Here is a 21,315-nt window from a genome sequence, read left to right on the forward strand (position 1 = left end):
AGACTGGATCCGGAAAGATTTTGTCAGTAGTACCCCTGCGTGTCGGTAGGCGTCGTCTGCGGCTCCGCGTCCGTCGTCGTGTTCGCCGGGATGATGTCGCTGGAGTACTTAGACGCCGCCCTCGCGCGCTGACGTCAGTTCTGTACATAGCTGTCCGCGCCAGGAACGCAGAGCCATGCAAAAAACCGACACTGGTGCCATGAAACTAGGGCCCTGAAAGGGATGTCCTTAACCCTAGATATCGGTTCACAGAACGGGGAGGCTGGGAGGGCGGTAAGGAATCTAACACTAACTAATGTTTCTTACAGATATATCGTTACCGAAGGTAAGTAACTTGTGCATCTGAAAGAAACACGTTAGTGTTAGATTCTTTACCTTAGAATAGATAACCCAGCAGTACCAACCCCGGTGGGGGGTCTGCAAACCAAATTCACACCAGAAAGTCCTAGAGCACTGAACGGCCAAAGAAGCCGTCTCTCCGGACTTGGCTGTCCAGGCAGTAATGCTTGGCAAACGTGTGCAGCGAGGCCCACGTAACTGTCTGACAAATGTCCTGCAAAAGGACTCCCCGTCCCAAAGCAGTAGTAGCCGCCGTGGCCCGAGTGGAATTGGCGCGCAGCACCTCAGGAGGATCCTTTTTAGCCAAGGAATAACAGATCCTGATGCACAAAACGACCCACCGAGAGATGGTCCGTTTGTGCACCGCTCGTCCCTACTTAGCACCCACATAGCCAAACAAAAGGTTTGTCATCCACCCGGAACTGTTGTGTGCCGTTTAGGTAAAAGGAAAGCGCACGTTTTGGGTCCAGACGGTGGAGCCTCTCTTCCTCTTTTGAAGGATGCGGAGGCGGAAAGAAGGTGGGCAAGGTAATGGTCTGGCCGATATGGACAGATGGACAGAGAGGAAAGGAAGCTTAGAAGAAAGAGCCTGGAGCTCACTCACTCTTCTGGCAGAGGTGATGGCAACCAGCAAAGCAGTCTTGAGAGTCAGAAGACGAAGAGGACAGTTATTAAGTGGCTCAAAGGGAGCACACATCAGATAGGTTAACACCAGAATCAAGTCCCACTGAGGCATTACAAAGGGAACAGGAGGAAACATGTGAGTAATGCCTTTCAAGAATCTATTTTACAACAGGGGACATGAAAAGGGAAGGCTGATCAGGAAGCCTCAAGAAGGCTGAAACAGCTGAAAGATATCCCTTGATGGTGCTCAGAGCAGAGCCCTGCTGGGCCAGGGAAAGAAGAAAATTCAGAAAGAGGGGCGGAAAGCGGATCCACAGCCTTTGCTGTGTACCATGCCACAAATTTGTTCCACCTGCAGGCATATACCGTCTTCGTGGAGGGACGCCTGCCTGCCAGAATGACATCACATACTTCAGGAGGAGAGTCAAATGGCATCAACTGTTGCCGCTCAATCTCCACGCATGTAGGTGGAGGCTGGGCAGGTTCAAGTGGAGGACCGTCCCCTGTTGCTGCAACAGAAGATCCTCCTGAAGAGGCAGTCGAATCGGGGATCGATTGACAGACTGAGTAGCTCGGGATACCAGTGCCATCTTGCCCAATCCTGAGCCACAAGGATGACTTGGGCCCGGTCGTGCCTGATTATCTTCAGCACTCTCGGCAGAAGGGGTATAGGTGGAAAGGCTAATAAAAGACCGCAACTCTACTTGCGACACAAAGCGTCTCAGAGCGAGTGCCGCCTTGGAAATTCCAACGCGCAGAACTGATGACATTGTGCGTTCTCTTCGGTGGCAAATAGATCTAACCAAGGCTCTCCCAACTGCTGAAAGAGACCTTGTGCCACGTCCGAGTTCAGACGCCACTCGTGATCAATCATGCACCGAAGGCTGAGTTTGTCCGCCCTGTCATTCAGAGAACCTGCCAGGTTTTGAACCACTGGGTGATGCCCTGATGTTCAAGCCATGTCCAGAAGCGCAGAGACTCCTGACAAAGGGTCCACGACCCAGCCATGCCCTGTTTGTTGCAATATCACATGGTGGTGGTGTTGTCCGTGAACACCTGCACTACACTTCCCCGGACAGAGCGAAGGAATGCCTTTACTGCAAGTCGGATCGCCCGCAGCTCCAGAAGGTTGATATGGAGCCGGGACTGCTCCGGAGACCAGAGGCCTCTGATCTCCGCCTCTCCCATGTGGCCCCCCAAGCCCTGGAGGGACGCGCCTGTCACAACTACATGCTCCGGTTGGGGTAGGGAGAGGGAGCTGCCGCTGACCCAATCGTGGTCCGTGAGTCACCACTGCTACTGTCTTGCAGTGCCCTCCGAGATCAGGACGTGGTCAAACAGGTTGCCCTGATGTTGTGCCCACTGGAACTTCAGGTCCCACTGCAGAGCCCGCATCCGCCACCTGTCGTGATGTACCAGCAGGATGCCATCAGACCCAGCAGCCGTAGGACCATCCTGACCGAAACTCGGGATAAAGGCTGAAAGATCAGAATCAGAGCCTAAATATCCCGAACTCGCTGCTCGGGAGGATAAACCCAAAACTGCGCTGAGTCCAGAACCGCTCCGATGAAGAGGAGCTTCTGGGAGGGACTCAGATGTGACTTTGGCACGTTGATGGAGAACCCCAGCGAATGCAGGAGGTCGGCAGTAGTCTGGAGGTGGGAGACGACTGTTTGGGGCAAGCCCGCCTTCAACAACCAGTTGTCGAGATAGGGGAAGACTGGAACCCCTAATCTGCGCAGATGAGCTGCGACCACTGCCATCACGTTCGTGAACACCCGAGGGGCACTGGTGAGGCCGAAGGGGAGCACAGGAAACTGAAAGTGCTCATGGCCTACTGTGAACCGCAGGTAACGCTGGTGGGCCGGCAGGACGGGAATGTAGAAATAAGCGCCCTGCAAGTCCAACGCTACCATCCAGTCTCCAGGGTCTAGGGCAGCCAAAACCTGAGCTAACGTCAGCATCATGAAGTTCTCCTTCCGGAGGAAGACGTTGACGCTCCTGAGGTCCAAGATAGGGCATAGGCCCCCTTTGTCCTTCTTGGGAACCAGAAATTAGTGGGAGTAACAACCCCATCCTACTTCTGGCCCAGGAACGCCCTCGATGGCCCCCTTGGCCAAGAGGGCAGTAACTTCCTTGTGCAGAAGTTGCAAGTGATCCCCCGACATGCAGTGGTACTGCGGTGGCATGGCTGGAGGGGTTGTCTCAGAGGGGAGGGAGCATCCCCTTTGGACGATTTGCAGCACCCACCTGTAGGAAGGTGGACACCTGACTATGGTTACCCCAGATTTTTTGCCTTGTGTTTAGCTGGTTTTCGACTTAGTTGGCCTGGTTCCCTGCTAATCAGGGCCCCAGGCACTCTGCTCACTCCTTAAAATGGACTCCATGCGCCCTAGGTGCATAACCAAATTGGTACTGGACACCTTGTCAGCCCCTATATAGTGCACTATAGGTGCCAAGGGCATAGGTGCATCCAAGGCCTACCAGGGGCTTCAGCATAGCTTTTGCCACCCCTGGCTGGTTCTTAAATTGACACAACTGGCTGGGGCAAGTTGGTGTGATCACCTCTTGCCTAGATATAGTATACCTATATCTAAACCTATATCTGGACACATATAAACCTATAAGTCACTCCTATGGCAGGCCTTATCGATCCTAGAGGCAGAGTGCTTGGATTTATGTGAGATGGTGCTCTAGCATGAGCTGAGCCTGTCTGCAGCTGTCGGGAACAACTCCCTTAGCTGTTCCGGGATAATGCCATACCATATACTCTTAAGTGCATGATAATCCATTGCGGTTATGTGCTAACTTTGGTTTGGCTTTATCAAAACATGTCGTGTAAGGTGTCATACGATTTGGAATACTTTCCCCTCGACAGTCCTGTCGACAGGGATAGCATTCCACCCTTCTAGAGGGAGAAGACATGTTACTTTGCTAAAACGCGGTTGATTTCTAAAAGAGCCTCAGCATCACAAAATGGATGCTGCTGCCACCGACACGAGTCTGACCTCCTGCTGCTGACCGAAACTTGGCAGTGGAGGCCTGGACAAAGGGTTTCCTGTCGCAGGGAGGTGCTACACCTCCCCAGACAGGAGATAGTGGATTGGGGCAGGGTGGGTTGAATGAAACTAGACAGTGCTTGGGGCGTACAAGGCTTCCCCTTGCATAATCCGGTCAAACCGGTTATGGGGCACACCAGCCCCAGTCCCAGCGCGACCCTGGACAAAGGGAAAGGGGTGTAACCACCCCCTTCCTGGGTCCCACCCATAGGAGGGACCTAGCAGGAGATCCAGCCCACTAGATTAGTATAAGAGTGGGAGCAGTGCCAAAGCCCTCAGATTATCCTGACAAACTTATGAAACGAAACTCTGGACCCTTCGACATCCTACTCGACGTAGAAGACTGAAGAATCTCCCTTGTGGTCAAGGAGTGACCACCCTGTGCAAACAGGCACCATCCAGCACCTCGACGTTTGCTTTGTTGTAGTTCCCGCCGGAACTCGAGCGACAGAGGTCGACAAGACCAAGCGTGCCTGCCTTCTAACAGCCTGATCCACAGTCCCTGCAGAGCTGAGACCCGTGGAGTCGACCTGAAGCGTGGGGCCCGCTATCTTGGAAAGACCACGAGACGCTGACCGTGCAGCCCCCTAGTGACCCTCGAAGCTGTGCATTGGGGTTTGAGAAGCCCCAGCCCTGAGCCTCTCTTGCACCGAAGCTCACCCCTCTACACTCACCGAGTGCTGCGTGGGGCCCTTCTGCATCTTTTGGCTCAACGCGTTGGCCAGGTCACTTGCCCGTTGGCTTGTGGCCCCTGTGCCGACTAACTTTGAAATCTAACTTGCGAGTCTGGTCGCTCCAGACTTGCCCTCGCTCCCCTGAAAAGGAGCACCCGCTCTGACACTCCTGGTCCGAGTATTAAGCGATCTTCGAATGTTATGCTATGTTATAGGTATTTATTGTGCGCACCGCTGCTCCAGCAAAGGAGCGTCCTGGCGCCCGACAAGGTAGAACATAACACAACTAAAACCAAATCAGAAAGGGACAGCTAAAAGGAAAGACTAAAACAGAAAAGTTTTAATGGCTTTCCGAAAGTGCATGGGATCCTCCAACAGACGAATCTCCACCGGGAGAGAGTTCCAGATAGCTGCGGCTTTTACACGAAAGGATCGGCCACCGGCACGACAAAGCCTGAACCGAGGGGCCACGGCACGGGCCTGGCCCAAGGATCGAAGAGAGCGTTTCGGGACATAGAAGGACAGAAAATCGGACAGAATCTGAGGAGCTATGCCTTTCAGAATTTTAAAGGTCAAACAAAGGACCTTAAAGTGGATTCTCATCCTCACTGGTAACCAATGCAGGGAACGAAGAACGTTGGAAACGGGACAGAATCTGGGCAGGCCGACTATCGCTCTAGCTGCGGCATTTTGTACCCGCTGCAGGCGGGTAATTTCTGCCTGATTAGCCCCCACCAGGAGGGAGCTGGCGTAATCCAGGCGGGAAATAACCATAGCCTGAATCACCAGCTGCCTAGTCGGGGCATCGAAAAATTTAAGAACAGGTCTTAAGCCCCGAAGAACGCCAAAACAGCAGGCTGCAGTTTTCTTAGTATGGCCAACAAAGGTGAGGCCGGCGTCCAGCCAAACTCCCAAATTTCTTAGTTCCGAGACCGGAGTCGGAGCTGGTCCCAGCTCTGAGGGCCACCACTTATCACCCCAAAGCTCCACTCTCTTACCGACAATCATAATCTCTGTCTTTGTAGTATTAAGCTGGAGACAGTTCGCCGTCAACCAGTTGGCCACCGCCTTTAGTCCATTCTGAAACCTAGGGGCATCTTGTTCCGCATCCCCACTGAGAGTAACCGCCAGCTGAGTGTCATCGGCATAAGAGACCATAGTCAGGCCCCACTGCCTTGCGACCTCAGCCAGCGGTCTCACGTACAGGTTAAATAACGTGGGGCTCAGCGAGGATCCCTGCGGAACCCCCAGGGCTAGAGGCTGGAATTTGGACTGAAAGGGTGGGATGGCCACACAGAAAGAACGATTGTCGAGAAAGGAGCGAAACCACTGTAGAGCCTGCCCCCCAACACCAATCTCCTCCAACCGGTGCAGCAGAATGCTGTGAGAAACAGTGTCAAAGGCGGCGCTGAGGTCTAATAATACCAGCGCCGCCGTCTGACCAGCATCCAACACCGCACGTAGGTGCTCTACCATAGCAAGAAGGGCCGTCTCCGTGCTGTGCCCAGCACGGAAGCCATTCTGCGTGGAGTCTAGAACATTGGTCCGAGCAAGATGTTCTGACAAGGCCAGGTTAACATGAGCCTCCGCAATCTTCGCCGGCCAGGGTAGTAATGAAATAGGGCGGTAGCTCTCGGGTTTTGAAGGGTCCAACGAAGGCTTCTTAATAATTGGAGAGACCACCGCCTGCTTCCATTTAGTTGGAACCACACCTGAGGCCAGTGAAAGATTAATTAGGGAACACACCGTAGAGCGCCCCAGAAAGGACTGGTCTCTAAAAAGAGCGGGTCTTACTGGATCCGACGGAGAGCCAGATTTAATTTGCGAAGCAAATTTATTGAACCCCTCCGAAAGTAATGGGGGAAAAGAGTGCAGGATAGTATGATCTTGAGCACCATCTAGGACTCCCAAAACAGGCCCCGTACTAGGGAAGGCCCGGTAAATGACCTGGACCTTCTCCAAAAAGAAGGAAGCCAAGGTCTCACAGTGGGAGATGGACCCCACTGCCAGGGGGGAAGTTCTTTTCGCCAAAAGATCTTTAACGGCTTTAAATATGGTCTTAGACGGATTCGAGCTGTTGCAGAATTCCGTAGCATAGAACGCCGCACAAGCTCTGCAAATAGCTCGGTGGTAGATCTTAACGGAAGCAACGTATGCGGCTTTCAAATCAGCCCCATAAGACTTCCGCCACGCTCTTTCCGCCCGTCTACATATACCCTTCAAGGCAGGTAGCGCACTGTCATACCAGGGACTCGACTCTCTGGAGCTTAATTTGCTCGAGACGATGGGAATCAGAGAGTCCAGTGCCTTGGAGATCCATGTACAGAACTGATCATAGCCCGTTTCCACATTGTCCAGAGGGCCTAGCGGCTCTTCCTCTAGGAGACGGTGCAGGTCGTCCAGCCTGAGTTTGTTCCAGTGCCGCCTAGAAACCCTTCTGACCGATGGAGTGAGAGGGGTCTCAGGCAAAGGGTACTGAATGGCCACCAGAAAATGATCCGTCCACCCTAAAGGGGAGATGGACAGAACCCTAGCCTCGGCCAAGTTGGTAAAGAAGGGGTCCAGAATGTGGCCCCCTACATGGGTGGGCAGGGATACCTGTTGGGAAAGCTGAAGAGCCTCTAGATCCGCTAGAATACTGCTCACCGCCGGGATGGTCTGAATATCAAAATGCAGGTTCAGTTCACCCAAGATGGAAAAGTTAGCACAGCCCATGACTAGCGTACTAACGGCATCTGGAAATGCATCTCTGAATACTACATCGCTACCAGTAGGTCGGTAGACAACCATCCCAGAGAGCGTAAACTGGGGACTGATTAAGATCTTAAAAGAGGCGCTTTCGCAACCAGCGATGTTGAGGCCATTCCACTTACAGGTAAAACAGGACCTGACTATAAGGGCAATGCCACCACCTCTAGTAGGTCGATTCAAAGTGTACATAGAGTACTCAGGGGGACAGGCTAAGTTGATAATGGCCACGTCCGCCTCCTGAAGCCAGGTTTCTGTGATAGCGAAAACGTCAGGGGACTCATCCTCAATAAGATCATAAATGGCTTGGTGATGTTTTACCACAGATCTAGCATTCAGATTCAGCACCCGCAGCGTGGGCACAGAGCCATTGCTCCGGGGGACAGATGGAGTGCCCCTCTGGCGAATAGACACCGGGGGGTCAAGCATCCACCTGTTGCAGGTACATTGATAAGGACCGCAAAGAGGATGGATGGGTGCTAGCCCACATCTCGGAACGGCCTGCCCAATAGACCATAAACTCTCTCTAGAGTAGGTGAGCATCGCGACACACGTGGGAGAACTTACCTCACACGGTTCACTAGCCCGCAGCGCCCCGCACGTCCTTAGCGCGGACGGGCGCAGACGGGCAGGACTCTGGCACGACTCCGGCTAAGCGAAGGCGCCCCCGCTGCGCGATCCCGCTGCGCTTGGGGAGGAGCTTTAAGTAGATGACCCTAGCTGGCTCCTGCGCAGTAGAGCGCACGCAAATGCTGGCGCCTGAACCGCCCCCACACCACTCCAAGATGGCGCCGGAAATGGACTCCCACCCCAGGAACCGGACCCGCTCAAGTAGCGGTGCGGGGCACTATTAAAATGCAAGTAAGAGGGAAATAAAAACGGGGGATACCAACCAAGAGCAAAACAAAAGAATAATCAGGAAGTCTTTTTAAAAAGCAATGTCAGCGCTAGAAGCGCGAAGCGCCACTGCAGCAATGCGCTACCTTGTCAAGGCCGAGCCTCGAAGGGACTCGCCTTAAGTAGATGACCCTAGCTGGCTCCTGCGCAGTAGAGCGCACGCAAATGCTGGCGCCTGAACCGCCCCCACACCACTCCAAGATGGCGCCGGAAATGGACTCCCACCCCAGGAACCGGACCCGCTCAAGTAGCGGTGCGGGGCACTATTAAAATGCAAGTAAGAGGGAAATAAAAATGGGGGATACCAACCAAGAGCAAAACAAAAGAATAATCAGGAAGTCTTTTTAAAAAGCAATGTCAGCGCTAGAAGCGCGAAGCACCACTGCAGCAATGCGCTACCTGCGTGGGTTGCGCTTGCCAAGGGTTGTTTGCTCCAATACGGAAGCCGACACCGCCCACAGCGAGAGCCTGTGTGGGACAGCTCGTGATCCGCTCCTGGACACCCTCGGTGCCCCAGAGTCCACGTGGCAGCGGAGACAAGCTTCCCGTCATCGACCTGATTGCGCCCGACATTGCCTGGTTCCTTCCTGGTTCCTTCCTGCTTCCACCCTGGTCACTGCTGAGTGACCCAGACTCTGTCCCCTCTGCTTTCAGATCATCTATATCTTCGATCCACCCTTGGATCAAACCGGACACTTCTCTTCTTGACGCCTGCATCATCTTCAGCTCCAAGCACCATCAACCTGCGTGACGAAACCCGACACTACTTCGCACCTATGCACCCGCTTCCTGTGGGTGAGGTAACTCAGCAACGCTGGTGTTCCCACACTGGTACACACCTCTAGTGTTTGTGTCTAAAGTTTCATCCTTCTAGGTTAAGCGGAAGTCTCCTTAAACGGTAACTTTATAACTTTTACGCACCATTGACTTTACATTGGTGCATGCCTGTGCTTTAAGCGCTGCACCCGAATCCCGCGGGCTTTTCCCAACTTTAGCATTGCTAGTCCCGACTGCTCCCAGCGATTCCCTAGGCCCTAGGCCTAACCACTGTTCGATTGGTATCTCTTATACCACTTTTTTAATATATGGTTTGCGTGGCCCCTGGGCCTCATCCATAATTGTGCAACTTTTATGTGTTTAACTGTGCTTTTGTTTAAACGTTTGTGCCTCTGCACTCATAAAGAGTACAGAGGATTATTCTAGTAATAAATACATATATTTTTATAATATATAAATTGTGTGGTGTCCTTTCATTTGATATTACAGGATTGTGATTGGTAAAACAGCTTGCTTAACACGACCTCTTGAGTTAAGCCTTTAAGGCTGCTTAGTCCATGCTACCCTTAGGATAGCTTGTCTATAAGGTTGACTTACAACCATCACCATAAGGGATTGTTTGGACTGATACAAGGTGCCCCCAGAATTGGAGACATCATATATCAGGCCAACTTCTCACACCACCTGTCCGAAGTGATGGTACACCAGTGCAGCAGGTGATGGCGAACTCTGCCTCCCACTGGCGTGGAATGGACCTGAAAGCTCGGACTAGGAAGGCTTTGAGGCAGATGCTGCGGGAGCAGATGTGGACTGACCAGGTCTCTGTCCCCCTGCTCCGCCACAGCGGAATGCACGTCCACGTTGAGGCTGGTTCTGCGGCCTGTGGCTGGACGAACGTGCAGGTGTGCCACTTTCGTGGCCACAAAAGGGGCGAAAAGCAGAAGTTTGCTGGCGCTGGGCCGACAGGCCCAAGGACTAGGCCGTAGCCCTGGAGTCCTTAAAGCGCTCCAGCGCGCTATCTGCCTTGTCACCAAAGAGGCGACAGCCATCAAAAGGCATGTCATGGAAGTGCTCTGGACAGCCCCTGAAAAGTTTGTGGACCTCAGCCAGGCGTGACGACAAAGCGCCACCGTAGTTGCAATCGCTCTGCCCAGCGAGTCCGTGGTGTCGAGTCCACATCGAATGGAATACCGTGCTGCATCCCGCCCCTCAGCAAGATCCTGGGTGAGCCGTGTCCGGGTCTCCTCCGGACACTGGGGCAGCATGTCTGCCACTGTATCCCACAGAGAGTGGGTGTAACTGTCCAAAAGGCATGCAGTATTAATGGACCGCAACCCGAGACTGAGGGAGGAAAACAGTTTCTTGCCAAACTGTTCCATCCTTTTGGATTCCCGGTCCGGAGGTGCGGTCGGCAAGGCAGTTTGGGACGTGGAGGCCTGGATAACCAGACTCTCAGGGGTGGGGTGGGTGGACAGAAAGCAGGGGTCGCCCGGAGCTGGGCGGTGGCGCCGAGCCATATTCCGATCCACAGGAGACTGTGGTGGGCTTAGACCAAGTGCCCATCAGAACGTCAGTGAGGTCCTCATTAAACTGCAGCAGAGGCTCCGAAGAGCTTACTGGCGGTTGAAGCACCTCGGTGAGGAGGTTAGTCCTCACGGCAGCTGCAGGGAGCTCAAGGCTCAAGGCCTTGGCCGCCTTGCGCACCACCACAGCATAAGTAGCTCCCTCCTCCGTAGCCACGGAAGGAGGAGAGATAAAACCAGTGTCAGGTGAAGTGTCTAGACTACTGACCTCCCTTAGCTCATCTGCCCAGTCCTGACTTAACTGGCACTGCTGTGCCAGAGGGTCCTCACCCCTCCCAGTCCTCCCCTTCATCCGTGTCCTGAAAAACAGGTAGAAATGACGGAGCCGGGGCGTAGGTGAACAACTCACCAGTCGGCATCGGAGATGGCGCCGATCAGCGCCGGTCCGACGCCCAGCCAGGGCCAGGGCTAAAACCAGGGCCAGCGTCGCCCAAGGACGGCGATGGTGGTGGTGGTGGTTCTAAGGGGGTGGCGCCGGCGGAGTCATCGTGAGGTCAACCGGCGTCGACCGGGATCCAGGCCTGGATCCCAAGGGGTCCACCGGGACCGATGTGGCCGGCAACACAGGGCTAGGACCCCCAGTCGGACCCACGGGGCCTGAAGGTGCGCCGGCGGGTCTCGCCGGTGGAAAGAGAGTCCTCATGGCCATAAGGAAGTGTTGAATCTGCTCCGGGGTCGTATTGAGCCCAGGGCTCGAGGGTGTGGGGCTGGATGCGACTGCGCAGGCTCCGCCGGGGCCGCGAGTGCGGCGCCACCTAAACCCTCAGCCGAGTTGCGCGACCGGCGAAGGGAGGTCGAAGAACGATGTCGTCTCTGACTTCTTTTTGCCATGCCTCGACTTACCCGAGTGAAAGGACTTGGATCCCAACGATTGGTGAGGACTCCGGCTCCGCGACTGGTCCCTCGACCTCCTCCTCGACCGGGACCTCGACCTGCGCGGAGCCGACTGCCAGAGGTCGAGTAACTTACGGGAACGCTCCCACCTAGCCTTCGACGTCAAGGCCTGGCAGCCGGGCAACGACTTGTCATCATGGTCAGCCCCCAAACAGTAGAGACACCAGAGGTGGGGGTCGGTAACCAACATCAGGCGGTGACAGGCGTCACACGGCTTGAACCCAGGCATCCCTACCGGCACCAGGAGTCGCGTCAACTAAAAAAAGATAGACAAAAATGTCCAAAAAGTTAGTCAAAAAATTACTAAGGGTACGCTCTTCCCGGATCTGCGCTTGTTGGCGCAGAAAAAAGAAAAGACGTCAGCACGTGAGGGTGGCTCCTAAGTACTCCAGCGACGTCATCCCGGCGATCCCGACTGACGACGGACGAGGAGCCGCAGACAACGCCTACCGACGCACAGGGCTACTGCTGACGAAAACTTTCCGGATCCAGTCTGACGCCTGGGGATATTCTAAGGTAAGGAATCTAACACTAACGTGTTTCTTTCAGATTGTCATTTCACTGTACAAAAACTTGATACCCAAATTCGAGAGAGTGAACAGGTGTGCATCACCTGTGTACATGGTGACACCCGGGTCTATCCCATCGCCAAAATACTACTTGATGTAGAGAACGATCCCCACTTACGTAAGGTTGAAGTGGTAGCTCTTTTACCAGAACCACTTATAATAGGCACTGGCCATGCTCAGTTCGAATACTATTCAGGAGGCACTGAACGTACCACCATATCTTGGTTACAGAAGCCCCCTTTAGCCATAGTGAGATAGAAGAGACAAGAACAGATGTAAGGAAAAAGAAAACCAAACAGGAAAAACGAGAGAGTAAAAGAACATATAACATTTCGCATATGAAACAACCTGCTTTTCTCCTCTCAAACCCAGGAGGAAGCAAGACCACCCAGATGAGTTTTCAAACCGCCCAACGTGATGACGGTACTCTACAATACCTGGGTAACGGCACAGGAACAGGAACCAGAGCAGGTAGGACCCTATTTCTTTGTAAAGAGGAGTTTGCTAAACAGAGCAGTAAAAGGGGGAACAACCCGTAATCAGTTGTTGGTTCCCACTGCCTTCAGGGCACAAGTATTACACCTAGCTCATAACCATATGGGAGGGGGCATTATGGGCAAGACAACACCCTTAATTGAGAGATTCTACTGGCCAGGGGTTTACCGAGATGTCAACAGACACTGCACATGTTGTGTAACTTCCTAATCAAAGAATCCTGCCTCTGTAAGAAAAGCCCCCTACTCCCACTCCCTATAATTGATATTCCTTTGGAAGGAAAACACGATCCTTCCTGATATGGCAGTAGAACAGTGGGAGAATGAGGAGGAAGAGGGGAAAGCCATATTTGCTTATGTAGGAGGATTTAAGTGTACCCTATCCCAGCTATGGGGTTTGGTGCACAACCATATGGAAAAAGCGCAAGACCACCAAAAGAGGTAATATGACCGAGGCAGTTACCTAAGGGAATTCATGCCAAGTGATAAGGTGCTTCTACTGTTAACTTCCTCGGAAAATAAATTCCTAACACAATGGCAAGGGCCCTATGTAATAGAGAAGAAGGTGTCTCCGGTAACATATAGCGTATTCCTACCTCTTCTATCGGGGTGAAAGACAAATGTATCATGTAAACCTCAAGAAGCGGGAAGTGACATCCTCCCTTTCGGGAAACAACAACCATTATGCATATAAGTACAACCTCCCCGGTAGACATTCCTCTACTTCCTTCTCAAAGGGATGCAGACACCATTGTCAACCTAGGGCCACAAATGACCGCTGATCAGAAACAACAGCTACTCAACCTATTAGACAAATATCCAGGTATTTTTTCTACCAACCCAGGCCTAACCTCCCTAGTGCAACATGATATAGTGTCTCTACAAGATCAGGTAGTGAAACTGAAACCTTACCTCATACCAGCGGCCTGAAGGGAGCTGATGAAAGAGAAATATCCACAATGCTACAATCCAACATAATAGAACCCTCCCAAATTGAGTGGTGTTGCCCTATCGTGATTGTACCGAAACCTGACGGCAGCCTGTGATTCTGTATTGACTTTGGCCAGGTAAACAAAATCACTAAATTTGAGACATATCCCATGCCACGTGTTGACGAATTAATCGAGCAGTGAGGGAAGGCCAACTTTATGTCCACATTAGACATGACAAAAGGCTATTGGTAGATCCCTCTAACTCCTCAGGCAAAAGAAGAAAACATAATTTGCTACCCCTTCCGGTTTGTACCAATTTAGAGTCCTCCCCTTTGGTTTGCATGGAGTCCCAGCAACTTTTCAGCGTTTTATGGATAAGATACTGAAACCCCATAAACAATACGCTGCAGCTTACCTGGACGATATAGTTATATTTACCGCTACGTGGAAAGAACACCTAACCCACCTGCTCTTGGTCTTTGATGCTATATAAGAAGCAGGTTTAACCATAAACCCAAAGAAGACAGTATTAGCCACGAACAAGATTCAATATCTAGGGTATACTATACAGCAGGGACTTATACAACCACAGATGGATAAAATTGAGGCTATTAGGAAACTTCCCGCCCCTACAACAAAGAAAGACAAACATTCTTTTCTTAGATTTGTTGGATATTACCGCCGATTCATTCCCCACTTCTCTACAATAGCCAGCCCTCTCATAGACCTTCTTACAAACAAACACCCGTCACGCATTTCATCATGGAACAAAGACCACGAAGACAGCTTCAATACCCTAAAATCCCAAATATGCCAGATACCCGTTCTTCATTGTCCTGACTTCACAAAAATGTTTATACTCCAGAAAGATGCATTCAGACAAGGCCTAGGGGCCGTCCTGTGTCAATCTGATCCACAGGGAGCGTTAAAACCACTCTTATATATAAGTAGAAACTGTTTCCTAGTGAGAGACACTATTCCACAATTGAAAAAGAAAACTTACAGATAAAATGGGCTGTAGAAGCCTTCCAGTCTTACCTCTTAGGATGTACATTTATGGTTCTCACAGACCCTGCACCCATCACCTGACTAGCACAGAATAAGGATTCTGATCCCCGTATTCTACGCCAGTTCTTAGCACTGCAACCATTTGCTTTCCAGACCATACACGTACCAGGAAAGACTCAGATTGGCGCTGACTACCTCTCTAGGTATCCAGTAGCTGAATGGCCACAACAGCCATTCCTATGGGGAGAATGTGAGGAAGGGGACGGGCAGAGCTCAAGTATGGCTGACGTCCCGACCACTATCGTGAAAGCAGAGAGCGTTCTAGCTTTCTGAGAGAACGCGGCATGTGAGTGACCACTCCCCCTATTCAGAGAGGAAGTCCCGGGCGAGAACAAGGAGAGCTAGGACGCGAGCGTAGATGAAGGGCCGGACCGGAGCAGTGAGAGCGAGGACGTGAGCCAGAAGATGAGAAGAGCGGTAGACCAAGGAAGAGCAGCACGAGAGGAAGATTTGAGAGAAGGGACTGCTTGGCTTGTGGGGAAGACCGGAGCAGATAAACCCAAGAAAGGACTGACCCACAACAGTACCTGTGGTGCCAGTGAACCCAAGAGTGAGAACACTGCCACAGTCCCATTCACCAAGACCCAAGACTCCGGTGGTGTTCCAAGGCAAGTCCCACCACCTAAACAGTCTTTTTGGTGGGGGACCAAAACATAGGGAGCACTCTGGTGACATAGGACTTGCCAGAATCATGTCACTCTGCACAATTCTCCCTGTTTAACCCTACCTGCGCCCAAACAACCCTATTTGGTGATGGTAGCACGTGAACCTTCTTTTAATGGGAAGCCCATAACTCATTTATTTTTTCCGTTCTCTTTATCGCCACGTATGAGGAGCGCCACTCCATGAAGATGACAAGAAGGAAGAGCCTCATGTGCAGTCAAGAGACCTTTGAGACTGGTGTCCTTTGATTATTTTGGCTCCCTTGTGTAACACAAGAAATACCCATGAAAACAGACTGCTGCCTACCTTTGCTTTATTCTATAACACACAATACAAAACCCCTACAGGGGCTAAACCCCAGGTGCCCCCCTGCAAAACCAGGTTGTTTTGTGATACGTGATTTTGATGTCTTCACAATACGTTTTGGGCCCTTGCCTGTTGCGGGCACTAGGCCTACCCACACAAGTGGGGTACCATTTTTCTCGGAAGACTTTGGGGAATGAGGGATGGGTGGACTTTTGTGGAACCACGCAGATTACAGAACTTTCTACCACAGAAATGTGATGAAAATGTTTTTTTTTAATAAAGCTTGAGGTTTGCAAGGTAGTCTGGGTAACAGAACCTGGTGAGAGCCAGACAAGTCACCCTATCCTGGATTCCCCTGGGTGTCTAGTTATCAAAAATGTATAGGTTTGCTAGGTTTCCCTAGGTGCGGGCAGGGTTCGCGTTCAAAATCTACCGCTATGCACTTTGCAAAAAAGGGGTCAGTTTTCGCTGTAAAAATGTGGTCTGTCCACGTTGCGTTTTGGGCCATTTCATGTAGCAGGCACTGCTTACCCACACAAGTGAGGTACCATTTTTCTCGGAAGACTTTGGGGAATGCGGGGTGGTTGGAATTTTGTGGATTCACGCAGATTCCAGAACTTTCGACCACAGAAATGTGAGGAAAATTAGTTCTTTTTTTTTAACAAAGTTTGAGGTTTGCAAGGGATTCTGGGTAACAGAACCTGGTGAGAGCCAGACAAGTCACCCCATCCTGGATTTCCCTGGTGTCTAGTTTTCAAAAATGTATAGGTTTCTAGGTTTCCCTAGGTGCCGTCAGAGCTAGGGTTCAAAACCTACAGCTAGCCACTTTGCAAAAAAAGGGGAAGTTTTCACTGTAAAAATGTGGTGCGTCCACTTTGCGTTTTAGGCCATTTCCTGTCACGGGCACTGCACCTATACACACAAGTGAGGTACCATTTTTATCAGGAGACTTAGGGGAAGACAAAATTGTAGAGCAACTGTTATAACCTATTGACTTTCGATGTGTTTCTGCCTTCCTAATGTATTACAATGCGTAGAAAAGAAGTGTCTTTGAAAAATGTCCTATAATTCACATGCTAGTATAGGTATCCACAAAGTCGGAGATGTGCAAATAGATACTGTTTATAAACTATATATTTTGTTCCCATTTCAGAAATACATAGGTGTTTTTCATACCGATTTTTCACTATTTATATTTTCCCAAATGAATTGCTATATACCCGGTACACAATAAAACGCTGCTCAGTTATTGGTTCTGGGTTCGTCAAGTTCTTGGTGAACCTACAAGTCCTATATATCCTCACAACCAGAAGGGTCCAGCGGATGTAGCGGTATATTGCTTTCAAAACTTAGAAGAAGTTACAGGTGAAAATGTTGGCACAAATGGCGATTTTTTTCAACTAATTTTCATTGGTCCCCTCCAGGGGAATCAACAAACCCTGGGTACCTTTAAAATCCCCATGATGTTGGAAGAAAAGAACTCAAATTTGGCATGGATATCGTATGTGGTCAAAATGTTACAGGGGCCTAAGCACGAACTACCCCAAATAGCCTAAAAAAGGCTTAGCACAGGAGGGGAAAGGCCTAGCAGCGAAGGGGTTAATGGGTACTATTGGCTTACATGATTGTGTACAGCAAGGGTAGATTTAGGGTTCTTGGTATGAATATTGCTTTTGTGTTCGGTCAACCTCACTTTCACTTTTTGTGCAGTTTACATGGGCACTTTAGCAAATAAGACAACAGTAGCTGTGGTTTGCAATTTGATGGGACTTCATTGAACTGGATTTGATTTAAGGACTTGTAGAGCGCACAAATGCCCTGGGGCGTCTTGGCACTGGGTCAGATGTACAGAGTCTAAGCCTGCGAAGCTGGAAAGACGGCTAAGCCGAGAAGAGCCAAGTTTTTAAGGTTTTCCTAAACACGTGCGTGATAGTGGTGCCCTTTATGATATTACAAGTTTCACAATTGAGACAAGGTATGGTTCCTTTGTATATTTGACTGGTGTCGTTTTTTGATTTGGATGATAATTCTTTCAGATTTTCTGTTCTTTGGTAAGCAAAAAAGTGGCTGGTGATTGAAATACCATTGAATTCAGCTTCTGTTTGTAGCATCAGCCAGTATTTTAAAATAATGTTTCTTACCTTACGACTTCTGGTAGATTATTTAGATACAAACACTATTGCTCGTCTTTAGTTTTTTCTCCTTCAAGAAGTTGCATCCTGTCTTTAGTTTGTATAACATTGTTAGGGTCTCCTCTTTGTTTAAATCATGCAACAATGCTTTCTTTACTACTTTTGTAGTGACACTCACTTGATGAAATTTGTTTTAGTCTTAACAGTTGCGAGTAAGGTGTCTTTTTAGAACCTTTTGATGGAAATTAATGTAGTACAATAGATTATTCCTATCAGTAGGTTTAACAAAAACATTGGTAGCTAGTTATCAGTTTTATACTGCGATTCCCACATCTAGGAATGTGATTTTGTCTGTACTGATGCTATGGGTAAAACCAATTCTTTCTTTAATGGTATTCAAAACATTGATATCAGATTCAAGATGTGGTTGGTCACCCTTCCATACAAGGAATATGTCATCAATGTACTGCCAAAACTAATCAATTCTCAAGCTAATTCTGTTTGCAAAAGATATTATCCAATTCAAAACAATACATGAAGAGATTAGCATAACAAGGATCAGTGCAATTTCCCATGGAGGTTCCAGACCATTTTACATAGTATTCAATATTCCATTCAAAATAACTGTGGTATAAAGTGAAGTACAGAAGTTCCAGGAAGAACATTTTTAAATCCTCATCCATCAGGGCATTTAATTAAAATGATTCCAATGATTGAAGACCCAGGGCATGAGGAATGGAGGTGTATAAGGACCTCACATCTATGGTGCACGAGATAGGTTTATTGTTTTTGTCAAATTCAATGCATCTTACTTTATTTAAAAAGTCAGTTGTGTCCTTGAGATAGGTAGACATGTTCTGGACTATAGGTTTAAGGTGACCGTCCAAGTACTTTCCTACTGGTTCATGTATAGAACTGCATGTAGAGACAATAGACCGAAATGAGATTTGTGTACATTTTTGTGAATCTTGGGTAACATATATGTGTGGAATACTTGAATATTCCAGTTTCAAGAAGCGTTTATCAGCTTCTGTTATGGTACCAATGGATTTAGCCCAATTAACGATAGTTAAAAGTATCTTGCTGAATTCTATAGTTGGATTTGAATTAACATTCATGTACATCATAGCATCTTAAACGTGGTTATTAACTTTTTCCAGGTAGAAATGAGAAGAACAAGTTACTTACCTTTGGAATCACTTTTTCTGGTGGATACATCTGCCTGTGGATTCCTCACCTTTTGAATTACCCCTTGTGCAGCATTCGATAGAAACTTTTTTCATAGCTCTCCCCTGTGGACGAGGACGTCACAATGGCACAGCTCCGCTCGCGACTCCGTATGACGTAATCTGAGCCATAAGAAGACCTCGTCCCCCAATTTTTTTCACGCCTTCGAGGCGAACGGGTCAACCGACATCATTTCACAAGGATATACAGTATACAAAATATGCACATACCATTCAAGAAGAAAGGAAACTGGAAATTCTAAAACAGACATTTCCTACCGATAAGCATCATTTATTTCCAATGCCAATGAAGACAAGACTGTCATACCCACGTTTATTTTCGGCATAAGTAGATAGGCAGATACTGCATCCACCAGAAAAAGCGTTACCGAAGGTAAGTAACTTCTTCTGATGGATACATCTGCTTGGGGATTCCTCGCCTTTTGAATTGAATACCCAAGCAGTCCCGCTCTCGGAGGAGGGTGCCCACCTACCTTTACCGATAGGTCCTGCAGAACAGAACGTGCAAAATGGCTGTCCCTCTTCACCTCCGAATCCAAGCAGTAATGCTTTGCAAAAGTGTGGAGGGAGGCCCAAATTGCCGCCTTGCAAATGTCTACAACAAGGACACCTCGAGCCAAATCCGAAGACGACAACTTCGCTCTGGTGGAATGAGCTTGAATACCTTCAGGAGGCTCCTTCTTGGCCAATGCATAGCAGATCTTGATGCAGAGCATAATCCACCCGGAGAGTGTTTACTTGTGGACAGCCTTGCCCTTCATCTTTCCCATGTATCGAATGAAGAGTAGGTCGTCCAGTCTAAAGTCTTTAGAACTGTCCAGATAGAAGCTGAGCGTCCTCTTATGGTCCAGGCGGTGAAGTCTCTCCTCCTCCTTAGAAGGGTGAGGAGGAGGACAGAACGTGGATAGAGTGATAGATTGCCCTAGGTGGAAAGGAGTGACCACCTTAGGCAGGCAGCTCTGGTCCTAAGAACCATCTTATCTGCATGAATAAAGATGAAAGGGGGTGTAGAACTAAGCCTGTAGCTCACTGACCCTCCTAGCCGAGGTAATCGCATTCAGAAAAAATGACAGAGCCTCAACAGACAACTATGTAGAGTCTCAAAGGCAGACCCCGTCAGACAAGTAAGAACTAAATTCAAATCCCACTAAGGCATGATAAATGGAGTGTGAGGAAAACGGTTAGTGAGACCCTTAATTAACACCTTGGCTGCTAGGCGTTTTCCCCCCACGTGCTGAAAATTGCCATTTTGCTGGTGTCATGACGAGCTCAGCTCGTCATCAGTACAGCTCAACTGTGCATCATGACGAGCTGAGCTCGTCATGAGCATCGAAAGGGTTAAATACATGAATGGAATGGTGTTGTATTTGTTTATTATTTATTTATTATTGAAAATTTAGTCACAGACCGTATCTTTAAGCATGCTGTGTTTGTTACCTTGCAACCTGGAATGTTTTCTATTGAAGCCTATGTGAACAGTTGGGAGACAGCAGGCTGATTTAGACAGACACTCTGTTAGCTGAGGAGCGCTGTATCTTTTTGATAATAAACCTATTTTAATTCTCACTTGATTCTGGATTCTTCTTCCTGGGATGCAACATGAATTTGGAGACGAGGTGACTAATACAGCCCTCTAAAGAACCCCATACATTTAAAGACTTTCAATTTAATCACAGCTGACATAATTTTTCAGTGTCTCTTCTTTTGATATTTTTTTGAACTACTGGTTGTCACTTGAATTGAATTGAACTGTCTTCAAGCTCAGATGACCACATCAACTCTACATTCTTCATGATTTACTACTAAGGTACTGTTTTATTCAACTAGCCTCTTAATAATCTAACATCTAATTTTGAATGTTGCCATCAGGATACTTTCTCGCTGAAGATAGCACTACAAATCTCCCTCCCAGCGATTGTATTTCTATTCTGGCACATTTCATTTGATATCGTGAGCTGCTTACTCACTTCAATCTGCACGTTCAGGATATTTTCACATCGCTGAAGATTGGACTTTTGATTTCCTCTCGAGCGATTGTGTTTGTGTTCTGGCGCAATTTTGTTTGACATCGTGACCTGCATGCTGATTTTGCCTGTACCCTCGGATTTGACTCGCATGCCAGTACCTCATTTACGCAAAATTGCCGAGCACTGAACTGCAGATACCAGGTTCACTTAAGCAAAATTGTTGAAGACTGAACTGCAGATACCAGGTGATTGTGCTTTGTATTTTACATATCGCCTGATTTCTTGCCTACATGTCAATGTGGATTTTTGCATTGCTAAAGATTGATCGTTAACGAGGACATA

This window comes from Lissotriton vulgaris, chromosome 6 (genome assembly GCF_964263255.1).
Source record: "Lissotriton vulgaris chromosome 6, aLisVul1.2, whole genome shotgun sequence".
In the NCBI taxonomy this organism is placed as follows: domain Eukaryota; kingdom Metazoa; phylum Chordata; class Amphibia; order Caudata; family Salamandridae; genus Lissotriton; species Lissotriton vulgaris.